This window comes from Carcharhinus amblyrhynchos, chromosome 8 (assembly GCF_965287045.1).
Source record: "Carcharhinus amblyrhynchos chromosome 8, sCarAmb.v2.hapA, whole genome shotgun sequence".
Classification (NCBI taxonomy): domain Eukaryota; kingdom Metazoa; phylum Chordata; class Chondrichthyes; order Carcharhiniformes; family Carcharhinidae; genus Carcharhinus; species Carcharhinus amblyrhynchos.
This window is the reverse complement of record NC_137331.1, coordinates 92,436,626-92,449,627: the sequence shown is the minus strand read 5'-3', so window position 1 is coordinate 92,449,627 and position 13,002 is coordinate 92,436,626.

Sequence of the window (13,002 nt, the reverse complement as noted above, 5' to 3'; positions counted from 1 at the left end):
AACGTACCCAACTGTGTTTTGCTTTGCATTACTTAAGTCTAGGAAGAGGGTGAAAAGAAAGATCGAGCAAGCATTTATAAACACCTCTCATATTCTCAGTCACCAATTACTTTTAAATAGCAGTCGCTGGTTTTATGAACACATGGGCCAATTTGCGCTTGGCAAATTCCCACAAACAGCTAAAGAGATAAAGAACTAATTAATCTCCATTATTCGTGTGGATCAAGGGAGAAATTTTGGCTGACACGTAAAGAGAGCCGTTCTGTTCTTCAAATGCTGCCTCGGGATCTTTGACGCCCGCCTAAGAGGGCAGATGGGACGTCAAATGAACGTCTGACCCAAAAGAAGTCACATCTGACAGCGCGACACCCCCTCAGCAGAACACTGAAGTTTTAGCCAGGATTAGAGTCATAGAGGTTTACAGTATGGAAACAGGTCCTTCGGCCCAACTTGTCCATGCCACCCCCTTTTTTTAACCACTAAGCTAGTCCCAATTGCCTACGTTTAGTCCATATCTCTCTATACCTATCTTACCCATGTAACTGTTTAAATGCTTTTTAAAAAGCAAAATTGTACCTGCCACCACTACTACCTCTGGCAGCTTGTTCCATATACTCACCACCCTCTGTATGAAAAAATTGCCTCGCTGGACTCTTTTGTATCTCTCCCCTCTCACCTTAAACTTTAATGCCCTCTAGTTTTAGACTCCCCTATCTTTGGGAAAAGTTGTTGACTATCTAGCTGATCTAGATGATCTATTCTCCCCCCCCCACCCGCATCAGCTCTATTACGTGCACAAATCTTTGGATTCAGAATTGGATCTGTATCTACTGACTCAGAGGGGAGGGCCAGGATTCTCCAATCCTGTTGCCAGTGAGAACAGAGAATTTGGCACTCAGCCAAAACGCCATTCATTGCAATGTGACTGGAGAATCCCAGTCGTGGGTGAGGTTGGCGAATTCCAATCGTGAGATCTATCGACTGATACGAGTACAATTTGAAGAAATAGAAAGTTTTTCTGTTCACAATTCACAGAATCACAGATTGGTTACTGTGCAGAAGAAGACCATTTGATCCGTTGTGTCTGCAGCTCTTCAAATGTCACTTACTGACATTTTCCTTCCATTCCCATAACCTTGCACATTGTTTTTATTCAAGTAGTCACCTAATGTCCTCTTGAATGCTTTGATTGAACCTGCCTCCACCACATTTCCAGTCAGTGCATTCCAGACCCAAATCATTCACTGTGTGAAAATGTTTTTTTTTGCTTCTTTTGCAAATCACTTTAAATCTGTGCCCTCTCTTTCTCAATTCTTTCATGAATGGGAACAGTCTCTCTCTATCTACTGTGTCCAGCCCCCTTGATCAGATCTTCTCTTAGCCTTCTCATCTCCAAGGAGAACAATCCTAACTTCTCCAATCTATCTTCATAGCTAAAGTTTTGCATTCTTGAAACCATTCTTCTAAACCTCTTCTGGATTTTCTCCAACGTGTTTACATCCTTCCTAAAGAACTACATGCAATATTCCAGCTAAGGTCTAACTGGTATTTTATACAAACTCAACATAACCTCTTTGTTCTTCTGGTACAGTGGTTGGCACTGCTGCCTCACAGCGCCTGCTAAATTCTCCCTCCATGTATCCAAACAGGTGCCAGAGTGTGGCAACGTGGGGATTTTCACTGAACTTCATTACAGTGTTAATGTAAGCCTCCTTGTGTCTCATAAATAAATAACAAATTAATAACTTAAAATCTATGCCTCTACTAATAAAGCCTAGGATACTGTTTGCTCTCTTAACTGCTTTCTCCGCCTGTCCTGCTACCTTTAATGATGTATGCACATATACAACCTCGTCCCTCTATTCTTGCGCACTCTTTTAAGTTGTACTTCTTATTTTATACCACCTCTCTACGTTCTTCCCACCAAAATAAGTCATCTCACACTTCTCCGTATTGAAATTCATCTGCAACCTTTCTATCCACCAACATGTCTATGTTCTTTTGAAGCTCTATACTGTCCGCCTCACAGTTTACAACACAGTTAACAAGGTTGTATTGTGAGAAACGCAGCTCACAGTCAAAAAAATTTAGTCGAGTCAAGTTCCGAAGGAGCAAGATATTTTGTTTAACATTCTTGCAAGACTGGGTGTCCAAAAAATAGGCACACCCTACATCGAGTTTAAGCAAGCATTTTATACTATTTTACAAGCATATTAATCAATTACAATATGTTGTTCTCCCCTAATTGGTGGTCTCTGTCCTATTAGTGAGTTGTCATTCCCCTATTGGCTCATGGTGCCCCACGTTCCCGTCCCCTCTACTCCCCTTCTAACCACGTTTCTTGTTATCGCAAGAGTACATATTATAGTGTTTATTCAATATTCTTACTTGATTAGTTCTCCCATCTGTCTTATCTAAAACTATTTAACATGTCCAGTTCAGACCGGCTGTAATCAATCTTCTGCTAACTTAATTACCAATGTCCCGACTATCTCAGTGTCCTTCTATGGTGTACAGATATATGTGTTAACAGCACCTTTACCTGTTGTTCACAGTATCATCCACAAACATAGAGATTTCCCCCTACATACCAAGATCTAGATCATTGAAGTATATCACGATAAGTAAAAGTCCCAGTTGCGACCCCTGGGGAACTCCATTACAAAACAAGAACAGTTTCTTCCCTGCTGCCATCAGACTCCTGAATGGGCCTATCCTGCAGCATGTTGATCTTTCGCTACACCCTAGCTATAACTGTGATATGGAGATGTCGGTGTCAGACTAGGGTGGGCACAGTAAGAAGTCTGACAACACCAGATTAATGTCCAACAGGTTTATTTGGTATCACGAGCTTTCGGAGCACTGCTCCTTCGTCAGGTCAGTCATATCACCTCTCTTTGTTCTTATACTCTGGGAAAGTGATTAGCATTGCAGCCTCACAGTGCCAGGGACCTGGTTTTGATTCCCAGCTTGGGTCACTGTGTGGAGTTTGCACGTTCTCCTTGCATCTGCATGGGTTTCTTCTGGGTGCTTTGGTTTCATTCCACAGTCCAAAGATGTGCCCGGTGAGTCATCACCTGATGAAGGAGCAGTGCTCCAAAAGTGCATGATACCAAATAAACCTTTTGGACTTTAACCTGGTGTTGTGAGACTTCTTACTTTACCCTAACTATAACTGCAACACGACATTCTGTACTCTCATTCTCTTCTCTATGAATGGTATGCTTTGTCTATATAGCGCGCAAGAAACAATACTTTTCACTGTATGCTAATACATATGACAAAATAATAAATCAACTCAAAAAAGCCCGAAAAATATCCATTAACCATTACTCACTGTTACCTGTGACAGCCAAATCTATATCCTCTTTGCTATTGTCCCTTTTGTTCGATGAGCTATAATGTTTCTCACAAATCTGTTGTGTGGCACTGATAAGTGAGTGGGCAAAGATCTGGCAAATGGTGTATAAATGTAAAATTGTTCATGTTGGCAGGAAGAATAAAAAAGAAACATTTTATCCAAATGGTGAAAGATTGCAGAGCTCTGAATTCAGAAGGGTCTAGGCTGCTGTGTGTGCATGAATCACAAAAGGCAAACAGTTATCTCTTAACCAACCTCACTAAACAAACACATCATAGGATCACCATCTCATGGTGGGGCTTTGCTGTGTGAAATTGGCTACCTTGCTTCCCACATTGAAAGAGTGACTGCTCTTCAAAAGTATTTATCAGAGGGATCTGGGTGTCCTCATGCATAAATCTCAAAAGACTAGTATGCAGGTACAGCAAGGAATTAGGAAAGCTAATATAATGTTATCATTCGTTGTAAGAGGAACTGACTGCAAAAATAGGGAGGTTATGCTTCAGTTATTCAGAACACTAGCGAGATAACATCTGAAGTATTGTGTACAGAACATAAATACATTAGAAACAGTTCAGAGAAGGTTTACTTAACTAAAACCAGGAATAGGCAGGTTGCCTTGTGAGGAATAGTTGGACAGGTTAGGCTTGTACCCACTGGAGTTTAGAAGAGTGAGAGGCAACTGGATCGAAACCTTTAGGATCTTGAGGGGTCATGACAGGTGGGTGTGGAGAAGGTGCTTCCTCTTGTGGGAGAATCTAGAACTAGTGGCTCACTGTTTAAAAACAAGGGGTCGCTCATTTAAGACAAAAATGAAGAGAAATGTTTTCACTCAGAGGAAGGTGAGTCTTTGGAATTCTTCCTTCAAAGGCAGTGAAAGCAGGATCTTTGAATATTCATAAGGCAGAGCTAGATAGATTCTTGATTTACAAGGGGGGTGAAAGATTACTGGGGGTAGGCAGGAATATAGGGCTGATCATCCATGATCTTATTGAATGGCAGAGCAAGTTTGAGGGGCCTAAATTGTATGTTCAGATGTCCTCACAAGAGTCTTTCTGTCTCTGTCTGCTCTCTTTTTGTGTCTGCATCTAGCGCTTCATGCTCCAGCTCCTCAGCTTGTAGAAGTTCCTTGTGCCTGCAACTCTCCTTTGTATCTGGCCACAGGGTATCTATCTTAGCTTCCTCCATGTTGGTACTGCTTCCAGGTCAAGAGCTGCCTAGTCACATGAACCAGTATTCCTTATTATCCAAGAAAAATACAATTAATCCCTTCACAATTGAGACAAATTCCTAAAAGTTATTTTCAAGCATTCTTAAAAACAGTTACAGGTTCCACAGATCTTTTAAAGAAATTACAAATTTTCTTTACCATACTGCTTCCAGGTTAAGTGTAATTACATTATAACTTGAGCAGAGGGATGTGTTGTTTTAAAAGGGTGAGTTTTAACTGGGGCCCCGAGGGCTTGTTTCCCTGTGTACAGCCTGGTCTGATGTGTAAGGAGTGCTTCCAGCTACACCCATCCAACCTCACAGCCTGAGCCTCTGAGTCCAACTTCAGGAAATAGAGGAAAAGCATCTTTCTCTAGTCTCTCATCTTTCCCAATAGCCCTCAGCAAGTTTAACTTGTCCTCGAGATCCATCTCCAGGATGTTCAACTTTATCCCACTAAACTACACTGCACTCCACTTCTTGATCCCAATGTTAGCTGTACTGTTAACCATTTTCTTTCTTCAGGGGTTGTCCCTCTCTCTTTTAAATCTGCTGTCATTCCCCTCTGCTTAAAAAAACCATCCTTGCCACTGCGGTACCCAAACAGCTTTTATCAATGTCACAAACGGGGCAGCACAGTGGCATGGTAGTTAGCACTGCTGCCTCACGTCACCAGGGACCAGGGTTCGATCCCCGGCTTGGGTCACTGTCTGTGTGGAGTTTGCATGTTCTCCCAGTGCCTGCGTGGGTTTCCTCCGGATGCTCTGATTTCCTCCCACAGTCAGAAAGATGTGCTGGTTAGGCGCATTGACCCGAACAGATGCTGTAGTGTAGTGATTAGGGGAATTTCACAGAAACTTCTTTGCGGAGCAAGTAAGGAAGTCTTACTTGCGACTAATAAATACATTTTTAATTACATTTTATTAACTGTGACAAAAGTAAACTTTCTCTCCAGCCCTTCTTGACCTCTCTGCAGCCATACATTTGACCACACCATCATCCACAAACACTTCTTCACTGCTGTCCAGCTGGGTGGGAATGCTCTCATCTGTTCCATTCATATCTATCTACTCCTAGGCAGAGCACTCCTTGACTTGGCTTCTCTTCCTCCTCCCACATCATTACCTCTGGCCTCCCCCAAGGATCTGCCTTTGGCCACTTCCATCATCCAAAGACACAGTGTTAGTCTTCAGAAGTATGTTGATGACACTCAGCTCCACTTTGCCATTCCCTCTCTCACAGTAACTTCAATGCAGTGTTAATGTAAACCTACCTGTGACACTAATAAATAAACTTTAAACTCTCTTGCTAAATGAGCAGACTGCTATCCAGTACTGGGTGAGTACAGTTTTCTCCAATTAAACATTAGGAAGGCTAAAGCCACTGTTTTCAGTACCAGCTCCAAACTTTGTTCCCTAGCTACCATCATGTCAATAAAACATGAAAATAAATTCAAACTTTATTCTTTTCTGTTATTTTAAAATGGACTTTTGCTAAACCAGAAACATGGCTGCTACACCAGCCGTATGAATCACAAGATTGGCCATCTATCCTGGAAACATCCAATGGGGCACCACAGTGGTTAGTACTACTGCCTCACAGCACCAAGGATCCAGGTTCAATTCCCGGCTTGGATCCCTGTGTTTATAGAGTCTGCCCGTCCTCCCCATGCCTGCATGAGTTTTCCCCGGATGCTCCAGTTTTCTCCCACAGTCTGAAAGACATGCTGGTTCAGTGCATGGGCCATGTGAAATTGTCCCTCAGTGTACCCAAACAGGCACTGGAGTGTGGCCACTAGAGGATTCTCTCACTATCTTCATTGCAGTGTTAATGTAAGCCTACTTGTGACACTAATAGATAAATAAATTTAATAGAGAATATAGGAATAAAAACATTTCACTTCCATTCTATGGAATCTCACCACCACCCCTCACCACCCCCATTGAAAAAGCCAAGTTATAACCACAAAACCAGATGGCTAACTGACTACCCACTCGGGGCGATAGCAAAGACAAAAACATCAAAACTCATTATACCTGAAGAGGTGTTAACACAGTAAAAAGTCTGACAACACCAGGTTAACAGCCACCATTTCACTCCTAAGCGAAACAATTAACTTTGACAAGAGCACAGAAACTGACTGTGAGGCTACAATTATCTCATTAATAGGCCATATCAATGACCCCCATGCTTATGGCATTTTGGACCATTTTAATATTACATTTCTGGCTTCACAGCTCAGTCTGCTTGCTTTAGCAGGAAAGGACTCCAGCAGATTTCCCCGTTGACCAAACAGTTGGCCACCATTTCTCAACTCCTCAAAGCTTGTTTTGTTTTAAAAGCATCTTTTGATTTGATTTGATTTATTATTGTCTTGTGTATTAGCATACAGTGAAAAGTATTGTTTCTTGCGTGCTATGCAGACAAGGCATATTGTTCATAGAGAAGGAAAGGAGTGAGTGCAGAATCTAGTGTTACAGTTGTAGCTAGGGTGTAGAGAAAGATCAACTTAATGCAAGGTAGGTCCATTCAAAAGTCGGATGGCAGCAGGAAAGAAGCTGTTCTTGAGTCAGTTAGTACGTGTCCTCAGACTTTTGTATCTTTTTCCCAACGGAAGAAGGTAGAAGAAACAATGTCCGAGATGCGTGGGGTCCTTAATTATGCTGGCTGCCTTTCCGAGGCAGCAGGAAGTGTAGACAGAGTCAGTGGATGGGAGGTTGGTTTGAGTGATGAAGTGAGCTTCGATCATGACCCTTTGCAGCTTATCTCCTTAAAAATCCACAACCCTCTGAGGTACCTGAGCTTCTCTAATTCTGGCCTCATGAGCATCCCAATTTTAATTATTTTGATGTCAGCACGTACACATTCTGGTACCTGAAACCTAAGCTCTGAAAAACCCTCCCCACACTTCTCTGCCTCACTTTCCTCCTTTAAGGCACTCCTTAAAGCCTATAACTTTGACCAAACTTTCTGAGGTTCAATTTTTTCATAATGCTTCTGTAAAGTGCCTTGGACATTTTATTATGTTAAAGGCACTATATAAATGTAAAATATTATCTTTATTGAGCCTTTTAAAAACATATTCAGTTGGAAGGCTGTACAGCTTTGTAACAAACTCAGCAATCAGCCTACCCTGGCCTTGTTCTTCTTCATCTGTTCCAGTCCTTTAAAGTCTGTCAGATAAAAGATAATCTTACAGTGGCTCTGAAGACAGGACTATTTTAATATGAAGTGGGCAAATTTCATGTAGAGCTTACCAATTCTCCTGTCTTGAATAATAATCTCCAAGAATAGATATTAATTTCCACTGAAAGCAACCTTGGAGACAACACCATCAGCGCACTGGAAAATTGTAGGTTTTTTTCATTTTCTTTGAACACTTCTATTTATTAGTTGTAAAAGTATTGGAATGGGAATTAAAAAGAAAACAAGAGAGAGTATATTTATGTGCTGTTTTTCACAACCGAGGGATGACCCAAAGGGCTTTACAGCCAATAAAGTATTTGCTTTAGAGTTACTTTGAGTCACTGCTCTAAGGTATTCTGACACACTATTGGCCAGTCTCCCAAGGTCAAGCCTCCATAAACTTGAGGTCATCTAACATTCTGCTGTCTGTGTCCGAACCACTACTCTCTGTTTCCTGTCACTCATCACTCCTGTCTTTGTGCATCTACTGCAGGAACCCTCATTCATGACTTCATTACCTCTGGACCTCCAATGCACCCCAGGCTGATCTCAGACCTTCCTTAAACAAGAGGTCATCCAAAATTCTGCTGCTTGTGTCTTAACTTACATCAAGTTCTACTTACCTATCACCCCTGTGTTCACTGACCTACGCTGGCTTTTGGTTAAGCAATGCTTCGATTTTATATTTCTCGTCCTTGGGCAGTGTTTAAAGCTCTCCCCCATTGCTGTTTAGTGGCAGTAATGACCGTACTCCTAAAGCAAAATAAAAGAGTGTTAAAGCCAATTGATCACCTCAATAGTACACTGGGATCTGGGATTTAAGCAACAATTGTATGTATGCATATAAATATATAAACATATATATGTCCCGAAGGTCTCTCTGAATGGAATGAGACTGGCTGAATGACCTAATTTGCATTTGCCTTGTGGTTCCTTACTGACTAAACGCTGGCATCTCTGCATCAAGAGTTGACAAACCAGGATAGAGTAGCCACAGTAGCAGACTGGACAATACATTAACTCACCCCATACTCCTTAACCTTCCTGCTCTCTTACTGCCATCCCATCTTAACTAAATCTTACTGGCTCTCTTTTTTTCTTTAAAATATTCCTTAAAATCAACCCCTTTGACCAAATTTTTGGCCATTTGCCTCAGGGTGGCACTGTGGTTAACACTCCTGCCTAAGAACACCAAGGACCTGGGTTCAATTCCAGCCTTGGGTCACTGTCTGTGTGGAGTTTGCATGTTCTCCCCGTGTCTGTGTGTGTTTCCTCTGGGTGCTCTGGTTTCTTCCCATGCTCCAAAGTCTAAAGATGTGCAGATTAGGTTGATTGGGCATACTAAACTTCTCCTTAGTGAGGGGGATTAGTAGGGTAAATACGTAGGGTTATGGAGATACAGGGATAGGGCCTTGGTGGGGTTGTTGTCGACACAGATTTGATGGGCAAAATGGCCTCCTTCTGCATTGCACTGAATAAATGAATATCACCCAATTGGCTCATAATGTCTTTTCTTACTTTATATGTCCCTGTGGAGCAGTTAGAAACTATAAAGTATTGTGAATGTAGCCCAGTTCATTACGTAAACTAGCTTCCCATCCATTGACTCTGTCTACACTTCCCGCTGCCTTGGAAAAGTAGCCAGCATAATTAAGGACCCTGCGCATCCCAGACATATTCTCTTCCACCTTCTTCCGCTGGGAAAAAGATACAAAAGTTGAAGGATACGTACCAACCGACTCAAGAAGAGCTTCTTCCCTGCTGCCATCAAACATTGAATGGACCTACTTTGTATTAAGATGATCTTTCTCTATACCCTGGTTATGATTGTAACACTATATTCTGCACTCTCTCATTTCCTTCTCTATGAATGGTATGCTTTGGCTGTATAAGTGTGTAAGAAACAACACTTTTCACTGTACGCTAACACATGCAACAATAATAAATCAAATCAAATTAAATCAAAAGCTTGGAACGTTTTATTATATTAAGAGCAATGTATTCATGCAAATTGTTACTGAGCACTAGGAACATTGGTGAGAAAAGGTCAAACTGTTAAATTAGTTGGTTTTGGGACGTACTTGTCATTCTTCTACACTTTCCTTTAATGCCAGTTGATTTCCCAGCTGCTTTGATGATGTTGCTAACTACTTCCTTGACACCCAAATCCATCTCCTAACACTTCTTTTCTCCTGATCATTGGGCAAACAGCTTTTTACTGCAGCCTCTCATAAACTATTCAAGTCTCAGCCCAACCCCCCCTGGGGATTTGTGCGTATGGGGGTGGGGGGAAGCCGGGGAGAGTGGGAGGGGGTCGCGTCTGATTTCTGAAGTGACAGAAGGATGCTTCCTGCTTAACAATGGCCTAGGCCCGGACATCAAAGCAGGCGACTGATGTCCAGAGGTGTGTGTGTATGCACTACAGGCCCAGATCCTTCTGCCGGGGAGGAGTGGAGGGGTGTGGGGGGAGGGGGGTGTGGACTTACAGCAGTAAAGAGGCCACTACTGGATAGCAATAAAAAGAGATTAGACTCACAACACTTAAGTGCCCTTTTATTCTCTCAAAAGGAGCATTGCTGTCCCACATTGGCCTAAGCTGTTTGTTAAGTGAAAAGGATTTTTTTTGAAATTAAGAAACCTCAGCCTGCAGTGCCAAACAACACCGGGGTTCCTAAGAGTAGGAGAAAAGATAAGATAAATCAAGCATTAGAGATTAGTTGACATCCTCTTGACCTATTGATTGTCAAGGGGAAAAGGAAGATTGAGGGAGATAGAAGATGAGAAAGAATGAGTTACAGTGAGCGACCATAAGAAGCTAATTGATAAAGGGGCTGAGAGGAGTACTTGCATTTAAGAGGGGTATAAGTTGACCTTCAAAGCTTTGAAAAAACAGATTTATAAATTTGTACACAGGTCCTGCACCAAATGTGAGCCACAAGTGTTGGTGTATGTGGTCACCATTTTCAAATGAAAAATTTCTGTTCCTTGGTCAGCCTACCGAGTGGGTGTGTTTTAAACTCCTGCACATCTCCTGGCTATATGCTTTGTATCACTTATTATAGAAAACGTACAGTGCAGAAAGAGGCCTTTTGTCCCATCGAACCTGCACCGGCAACAATCCCATCCAGGCCCTATCTCCGTAACCCCATATATGTAACCTGGTCCCCTGACACTATGGGGCATTTTAGCATGGCCAATCTACCTAAACCCACACATCTTTGGAGTGTGGGAGGAAGCCAGAGCACCCGGATGAAAACCTACGCAGACATAGGGAGAAAATGCAAACTCCACACAGTTACCTGAGGCTGGAATTGAACTCAGATCCCTGGTGCTGTGAGGCAGCGGTGCTAGCCACTGTGCCATTATGTCATCCTTATCAGGTGAGTATAACCCTGAACCCTGAATTTCTGAGCTACAGAACTGAGGCCTACTCCTAATCCAAGTATAGCTCATTCATTAGCCGAAAATGAGGGAGGAGCTTGGCTTATAAGTAGAGTATAGGCCTAAACATGCATTTTGCCATCCAATATTATGGTCGTCTTATACGCTGGATTGATTTATATACTGTGTTCTATATATACACCTTTCTTGACCTCCCAAAGCCAAAGGGGGTACTTTGTCATGTACTCATTTGTCCCCTGCCAACAAGGGGTAGAATCTTCATCACGTGAGATATGAGCATGATTTAGGACCAACCAGCTCTTGTTGTCATGGTGCCTAACTTCCCAGAGGTGGCCAATTAAATTATCACTTCCAGGTCTGCCATCCAGTTAAAGACAGCAGACAGGTTCCTGAGTTAATTGGGAGGGCAGCAGCTCTGCTGCAGAGTTGGGCGCTGCCAGTGTTGGATGGAGAAAGTGAGGTGCCCTATGAAGATGTAAGAATGTTAACAAAATAAACGGCAGCCAGGGCCACCGCTGCGGAGAGGAAGTCTCTCTGCACAGGATGGCCAGTGGCAGCAACTGTGACCTGCTAATGGCCATTTTCCAGGGTTAGTGTGGGAGGACTTGTGGACCTCTGCTGGCCAGCTGACAGCATTCCCTGGAATGTTGGCCAAGACGATGAGCTCAGGTCTCTGGAGTGGAATTGTAAACCACAAAGCTCTGACTCAGAGGATACCACTGAACCACAGCCGAACATGAAAGAACTGGGGTTATTTCAACACAGGAAGTTGAAGGTCGAGAATGGGGAATGATGCTTTCTGCGTTTGACAGCAAAGATTCAGAGGAACAGTCATCACAGTAATAATAAAACAAACAATTAGAACATCTGAGACAGAGGCGAGAAAGGAGTGACTCTTTGTGCGCCATTCAAGAGTGTGATAAAGAGTGTTCTAAATTCTCAGGGTATAGAAACGCTATTCAAGCCTTCAACAAATTAAAACTTGGGGCGGAGGAAGAATTTATGATGAAAGGGGAATCTCAAGCTTCAGGCAGCTTTTATTTGAAGTAATTTTGAGATGTGGGTTTCCCTGTAATGACCATTACTCACTGTCCATCTCCTATTGCATTGGGAAAGTGGTGATCTAACTGAGTAGCCATTTCAGAGGGCAGTTACAAATCCAACTACAAAGGATTGGCATCGCATATAGTCCATATTGGGTAAGGATCTCACATCCCCCTCTCTATGGATCATCCATAGTCACTTCACAGTCACTGGACGGCATTTTCCCTGATGTCAGCGAAGTTTTAAAGTTTTTTTAAAGTTTATTTATTACTGCCACAAATAGGCTTACATTAACACTGAAATGAACCTCCCAGATTCGATTCCTGGCTCTGGTCACTGTCTGTGTGAAGTTTGCATGTTCTCCCCATGTCTGCATGGGCTCCCTCTCGGTGCTCCGGTTTCCTCCCACAGTCCAAAGATGTGCGGGTTAGGTTGATTGACCATGCTAAATTGTCTCTTAGTATCAGGGGGACTAGCTAGGATAAATACATGGGTTTGTGGGGATAGGGCCTGAGTGGGATTGTGGTTGGTGCAGACTCGATGGGCTGAATGGCCTCCTTCTGCACTGTAAACATTCTACGATCCTGTGAAAATCTCCTAGTCATCACACTCCAGTACCTATTCAGGTACTCTGAGGGAGGATGTAACATGGCCAATACACCTAACCAGTATGTCTTTCAGACTGTGGGAGGAAACTGCAGCACCCAGAGGAAACGCACGCAGATGCGGGTAGAATGTGCAAACTCCACACAGACAGTGATCCAAACCCGGAATTGAACCCAGGTCCCTGGCGCTGTGAG